General features: G+C 38.5%; 1 pseudogene; it reads right to left on the bottom strand.

Annotated features, from left to right (window-relative positions):
- Window positions 1–466: 466 nt before the first annotated feature.
- On the bottom strand, window positions 467–4,390 carry LOC102871748 (annotated as a pseudogene).
- Between the last annotated feature and the right edge of the window lie 1,735 nt (window positions 4,391–6,125).

The raw sequence follows: 6,125 nt of genomic DNA, 5'->3' as shown, positions 1-6,125 counted from the left end.
TACTGATGCTTGCCTTGTGACATAAAGTGATCTATTCTGGAGAATGTTCCATGAACATTGGACAAGGTATACTGTGCTTTTTGGGGGGTGCATTAGCCTGTATATATATCTATGAGATTGAGTTGGTTTACTGTGTAGTTTACTTCTTTTTTTCTTTTAATAAAATATTTAATGTTGCAAAAACGTATAAAAATACAGTAGGAATGTCAGTAGAATGTAAAGTAGGCTCTCTTAACTTCTTTCTTTTATATCTTTCAACATTATATACACACATTTTTTTAAAAAAATACATATTAAATTAATAGATTAGCAAAGTCTTGCGCTGGTAAGTATTATTCATTCCCTAGATGGGAAGTTTACTTTGTAAACACAGTTGTAAGACAATCTACAGGTATATCAGCCTCACTTTAGTTTCCAGAGTGCTGTCATGTCTTGCTTGCACATCAATGGTTCCAAATTTATAGCTTCAGTGTATTCTTACCTCATGAACACTTAGGTTATCTGTCAGTCTTGGCCTTTTAATTTTTTGTTTGGTTTCATTTAGCCTCTATCTCAACTGTTGCACCTTCTGAGCTGTGTTAGCTTTTCTATCTTAGATATGTTTCTGGAGAATACTCTCACTCTTTGCCTCTACTGTATCTTGCATTTTAGAAGGCAATCCTGTACACCAATCACTCAGATATTCCTCAGTCTAAGCTTATTTTGTTCTCATTGTATTTTTTAATAGTTATTTTGGCTTATGAATTATCAAAAGCAGGAGATAAATCTTCTTTAGTAAGTTCTCTCCATTGTTTCTGTATATTTGAATCTCCCTTTATATACTTGGCTTCTTCTATTATAACCATATATGAGAATCTCAGTTGATCTGGTATCTGAATAGGTCCCATTAGATAGGTTCTTATATTTAGTAACACTTGTTTAATGTTAATATGATTTCCTTTTCCCATCAAAATAAGACAGGTGCCTACTAAGGAAAAAGTGCCAGACCACCCAATGCCAGCACTGCAATGGACTACCATAGGCCTGGGATCAGGTTTTAAGAAGCCAGATTCTTGCACTTTAAATAGCAAATTGAGGAATGAAGCTGGTGATTTTGGGACTCTAAAATATGGCCAGGTGGTATAATGAAAGTGAGATATTGTTCTGGTCCCACCACTACTGATATTTTCTTTATAGTACATGTACTATATAGTATGATTTCACATCTTCTGATAAGAACTACACATTGAATCCTGTTTCTTTAAACAGCATCTCGTGGTGCTCTTTTGTTGGTCAATACTGTGCACATTTAACCTGTGTTAAGATATTACTCCTCTAAGCCTCTTCTATGTCCATTAAACTGACATTAATAATCATTTTCAGTATTCTGAAGCTTAACCCAACTGTGATCAGATGGGCTCATATTTTTGTATTTGTTTCAATTTCCATTTTCTGGAAATTTGGTCACTCTATGAGGATAGTCATGGGACTCATTTCGAATTTCCAAGTACAGTTGCAGCCAGCAATTCTGAGTATCCAGCTCCTCAAACTCCCACTCAATAGTAACAAAACACGGCAGCAAAAGCAAAACACACCACCAGCTGTGAAGAGCTGCATGCCCCATACAGATCTTGGGAATGTTAGATGCTGGGTGCGCACATGAGTCGGACTGCCTCTCCACCCTGATGTCCCTGGTGTGGACTATGTGAGGTTTAATTTTTCAGCAAGTTTGTTGGATTTCTTTCTGGTAGTTCTATCTTCTCTTGAGAGTGGTGTTCTGAAGTCCCCTACTACTATACTGGTGTTGTCTTCCCCCCCCAGTTTTTTAAATGTTTACTTTGTATATTTTGCAGCTCTACCATTTGATGCATAGATATTTATTACTCTTATGTCCTCTTGTTCTATTGACCCTTTAAGCATTATATAAGGACCTTCCTTGTCCTTTGTGATAGTTTTTAAATTGAGGCTATTTTATCAGAGATTAATGTCACTACTCCTGCTTTTTTCTGGTTGCCATTTTTGGGGGGGTATATTTTCCCATCCTTTTATTTTAAGACTTTCTTTATATTCACTTCCTAGGTGTGTCTCTTGTAGACAGTATATTGATGGATTTTGGGTTTTTATCCAATCTGCCACTCTTTTTCTCTTCATTGGTGCATTTAAATTATTCAGGTTTAGTATAATTATTGAGAGGCAAGGCTTTATTGATATCATTTTGTTAAGTTTTTTTGGTGTTGTTTGGCTGCTTTTTGTGCCACCTCTTTATGAAGAACATCTTTCAGTGTTTCCTGCAATGTTGGTCTTATTTTTATAAACTCCCTTAGATTCTGCTTTTCTGAGAATATCTTGATCTCTCCTTCATATGTCATACCCAGTTTTGCTGGATACAGTATTTTTGGCTGACAATTGTGTTCTTTGAGTGTTCAACATATGTCTTCTTGCTCCCATTATTCCTGCATAGAAATTGGCTCTTAATCTTTTTTGCTCTCCCTTATAGGCTACTTTTGTTTCTCCGTAACTGCATTCAGAAGTCTCTCCTTAGCTTTGGTTCTGGCAAATTTTACTATGAGATGCCTTCATGTTTTCCAGTTGGAGTCTGTTTTATATGGTATTTGCTCAGCTTCTTAATATATATTCTGCATTGTGTCTGGAAATCTTTCTTCTAGTAATTCTTCCCAACTTTCTTAGTATCTTCAGCTGATTCTTGTTGCTATGGGATTCCAATTATGCACATATTATTTCTCTTGATGGTGTCCAGCACTATTCTTAGACTTTCTTCTTCTTCTTTCCGTTTTAATTCTGCTTTTTGTTCTATTTGATCAGTGGTGACAATTCTATCTTCTGTTTCACTGGTCTGTGTTCCATCTCTTCAATTCTCTTCATATGTCCCTCCAATATGTTGACAGCATCTGAAACATTGGTCCTTACATTCTGGATTGTGGTTTCTTGTTTTTCCAGAGCCTCTAATACCTCGTTTATTTTATCTACATTGTCTTGGATTTTTTTTTTTATCTCCTCTTGTTCTCTGCTTACAGAGTCCTATAATTCTTCAAGTGTTTCTTTCACCCATTGAAAATATTTGATCATTATTCTTTTGAATTATGTGTCAAAAAGTTCCACCAAACTTTCTGGCTTCAGGAAATCCATTGATATTGTGTCACCTTTGGGGAGTTACATATTGTTTGGGGTTTGTGTTGCGTGTGGGGTAGTATGTATTTCCCATGACATTGCTATGGTAGAGTTTCTCATGCCTGAGGCCTTAGTAGGCTCTTGTTCTAAACACCTTGGTACACGAAGTCATTGCTCCAGAGCAAGGTGGGAACTTGAATGAGTTTTTCTCTGAAATTTTGGCTCAAGGGAAGACTTATTTCAGTTGGGGAGAGATATGGCCTGTGAATTAGTAGACTTTTTGTCAGACAATTGCCACAGCTAGGCCAGTCCAAGGGGCTTGGTGCTAAAGGTAGCTCAAGCTCTTGGAGGGGGGAGCAAATGGGTTCACCTGTGATACTAGTGTCCCTGGTGCAGTTCAGAGGGGCAGCAGCAGGTCATCCTCCAGGCATTGGGGTCAGGGCATCTAAGCGGTGGGGCCAGATCCTCTCTGTGATGGGGCTGGACTTCCAGCCAGTGTGCAGGAGCATCCAGGTGGTGGGACAAGATCCTCCAGGCTGTGGGTTTGGGGGTCTAGGTGGTAGGGCCAGGGCCTCCAGGTGGAGGGGCAGTGGGGCCACCAGACAGCAGTACCACAGTCTGTGTTCCAAGCAGGAGAGCAATCTAGGCCATTTAAAAACCAATCTTGGAGACTGAAGTTGGAGTGGAAAAAAATGGGCATGTGTGTGGGAGACAGACAGCATGAGCTTCCAAAATCTGTCTCTCCTTTGTTAGAGCCCACATTAATGAGAATTTCCACAGTATCTTCTTTTGTCTAGATGTCTAGGACTAGTTAGAATTTTGGACAAGTGGACTCAGTCTTGTCAAAGCCCTGAGAGAGCTGGCAACATCCGATGCTTTAGGACAAAAAAGAGAGTAATTCTCAGGTGCAGAATGTAGATATTAGGGGTAGTACAGTCAAGTTTCAGATAACCAAGTAGGACAAAGGAGAGCTCCAAGTTACAATTTCTTTTAATTTACTGAGCAAATGGGTGAACAACCTTGAAAAGATCTCTTTAGTTTGAAAAGGAAGTTACTCAATTTCTACTAGGATTATGAGGAAGAGAACGAAAGAGAAAAATGTTCTTCTTTTTGAATAGTTTTAGATAGAAACATTAGTTTTACTTCTAGTTCAGAGTACTGTGAGTTGTTGTTGTTTTTGTTATATGCCATCAAGTTGCTTGTGACTCATAGCGACCCTATGTACAACAGCTCTAAACTCTGCTCTGTTCTGTGCCAATCTCACTGTCACCAATACAGCCATCTCGATTACCCCAGTCACTGAATCAATCCACCTCATAGAGGGTCTTCTCCTCCTGCACCTGCCCTCCATCCTCCCAAGCATGATGTCCCTCTCCAAGGACCAGTCTCTCCTTACAACATGACCAAAGTATGTCAGACGAAGCCTCAGAATCATTGCCTCCAAGAAGAAGCCAGGTTTAACCCTCTCCAGGATGAATATGTTTGTTTTCTTAGCAGTCCATGGTACCTTCAATACTCTTTTCCAGCACCATAGCTTAAAGGCATCATTTCTCCTTCTATCCTCCCCTAGTCATTGTCCAACTCTCTTATGTGAGTAGTATTTATTAATTAAAGAATTAGTCTGCTATTAGTCCATATATTAACTACAAACAGGAAACTTTCTTACCTAAGGTTGTACAAAATGCTACTTCAAATTACTACAGAGCATTATTTTAACAAAATCAGTTTTCTACTAGGTTTCACTATTTTATCATCAGTTGCATGTCCTCCTCTAGAACCAATTTTATTCTTGTATTAATACAGGAGGCATCATCTCCAGAAAATTGTGCTCTGAACCCACTAGTCATTGTGCAGAAGAAAAATGGACAGTTTCATCTCATGTGATTAATAACTTCAGAACCTCAATAGAGGGTCAGCTATGAGTTGGCTCCAACATGACAGCAAAGAGTTTAATGAGATTTAATTTCAATTAACTACTGCATGAAATACAAATTTTGCCACTAAATCTTCATTCTAATAGCATCACTTGTTTCAAAGTTCATTAGCAATTGTCCGTGTTTAAACTTGTTTTTCAGCTCAAACACATGGTATGTGCATAGGTTTTTCAGTTGGAGAACAGACAACAAAGTGTGCAGTTATGGTATCTTCTTGTTCCCCAGAGGAATCTCCTCAAGCACATGAAGAAATGTTCAAAATCCCTAGCCCTGAGAGAGATGCAAATCAAGACAAACATGAGATACCATCTCACTCCAGTAAGACTATCAAAATTTAACAGAACAGCAAGCAACAAATGCTGGCGAGGTTGTGGAGAGACTGGAACCCTTATTCACTGTTGGCAACCACTGTGGAAAGCATTGTGGCGCTTTCTCAAAAAGTTGCAAATAAAGATACCATTTGATCCAGCAATTCCACTATTGGGAATATACCCTAAAGAGACCATAAATGACATCCAAGTAGATACATGTATACCCATGTTTATCGCGGCTTTGTTTACAATAGCAAGGAGTTGGAAACAACCTAAATGCCCATCAACAAACGAATGGGTAGAGAAGCTGTGGTATATTCGCACAATGGAATACTATGCTGCATTGAAAAACAAGGAACTCATGCTACTTTACGCTATGTACATCGTGCATATATTGCATGTCCCCATACATATTATATATATACATCCATATATTAATATTACATATCTCTATGTTTAATCGTGCATACATTTATTATCCCCATGCATATAAGCTAGTATTAACTTTCCTTGCTAGCGCCCTATTCAGTTACATCAATCCCTTAATCAACCTAACATTCACCCTTATCCTTCAGACCATGCTTATCATCACCCTAATCTTTCCATAATTACCATGCTTCGAGAAACCAACAACACTTCCACTTTATACCTCTCTGCTCGCTCCGGGCCCATTAACCGTGGGGGTTACTATACTGAAACTATACCTGGCATCTGGTTCTTTCTTCAGGACCATCTCACCTAAAATCGCCCATTCTTTCCTCTTAAATAAGAC

This window comes from Elephantulus edwardii, unplaced genomic scaffold, assembly GCF_000299155.1.
Source record: "Elephantulus edwardii isolate Elephantulus edwardi_28Jun2011 unplaced genomic scaffold, EleEdw1.0 scaffold00362, whole genome shotgun sequence".
Lineage (NCBI taxonomy): Eukaryota > Metazoa > Chordata > Mammalia > Macroscelidea > Macroscelididae > Elephantulus > Elephantulus edwardii.
The sequence above is the reverse complement of the archived record's forward strand: the minus strand, read 5'-3'. Positions and strand labels throughout refer to the sequence as shown.